Below are 1,194 nucleotides of genomic sequence, written 5' to 3' on the forward strand. Positions count from 1 at the left end.
ACGTATGGTATACAGGCCTTCTCTTGTGATCTTCCCCCTCGGCTCTACAAATGTCAGGACAGAGTCTGATGGAAGCAGAGATAATGACCCACATGATCAGGGTACTTGCAGATGAAGAGATGGCAAGAGGTAAAGGAGTCAGTTTTTCATTTGTTTACTTTTGCTTAAGATATGCTGTGCATAAGCATATTTTATCCACAAGAGAACATTTCTGTAGACAGAAGGTTGTAGATGTAGGAGAAGGGGAGAATCTATGGGGCATCCCTGAGGAGACAAGAGAACCCAGAATGGTGGTGAAGCGGGTCACAGAGAGGAAAGTGGGTGAGCAGCCTGAATCTGGAAAATCAAGGCTGGGAAATGAGAATCCCAAGCCAAGGTCATGAAACGAGTGGCTGAAATGAACTTAAACCAAACAATTAATAATGGTCTACGTGTGACTTTCCTCTCACTCTCCAGAGGCTCTGACAAGGATTAAACACTATGGGAAGAGCAGAATTTGAATTACCCTGGGGAAAGCTATTAGTAGTCAGTTCTGGTATGCTGCGTTGACATGCATTCTATAACTTGGTTCATGAGAAGAAATCTTGATTTTAATATTACTGCCCAAATGGTTTTAACATTTTTTAAAAGCCAAGATGACTAAATGTCAGATTAATTAACGTCATCTATTTCATTCAACAAAGAAAGTATTGGAACTCTCAAATTTGATTTTGTAATACCTAGTTATCTCAAGAACTATTGCAAATTTGTACTCAAAACAGGTACAATTTTAACTCTTCTTAAAAATTATAAGTACAGCCAGGCCTGGTGGTGCACACCTTCAATCCCAGCACTTGGAAGCAGAGGCAAGCGGATCTCTGTGGGTTTAAGGCTAGCCTGGTCTACATAGGGAGTTCCAGGCCATCCAGGGATACATAGGGAGATTTTGTCTCAAAAAATATATATATATTCAAGAGCTGGGAGTGGTTGTCTCAACAAGAGTAATCCCAGTACTCAAGAGGTAGAGGCAGAAGGGTCAATTCTATAGGGAGCTAGAGGCTGGCCTGGGCTACATGAGACACCGTCTCAAAAAAATTTATAATTATATACGTGCTGAATGTCAATATTTTCTTTGTTTCTTTTTTGAGACAGGGTCTCCCTGTAGCCCCAGCTGTCCTGGAACTCACTATGTAGACCAGGCTGGCCTCGAACTCA

The sequence above is a fragment of the Nannospalax galili genome, unplaced genomic scaffold (assembly GCF_000622305.1).
Source record: "Nannospalax galili isolate Female #2095 unplaced genomic scaffold, S.galili_v1.0 scaffold210, whole genome shotgun sequence".
Taxonomy (NCBI): Eukaryota; Metazoa; Chordata; class Mammalia; order Rodentia; family Spalacidae; genus Nannospalax; species Nannospalax galili.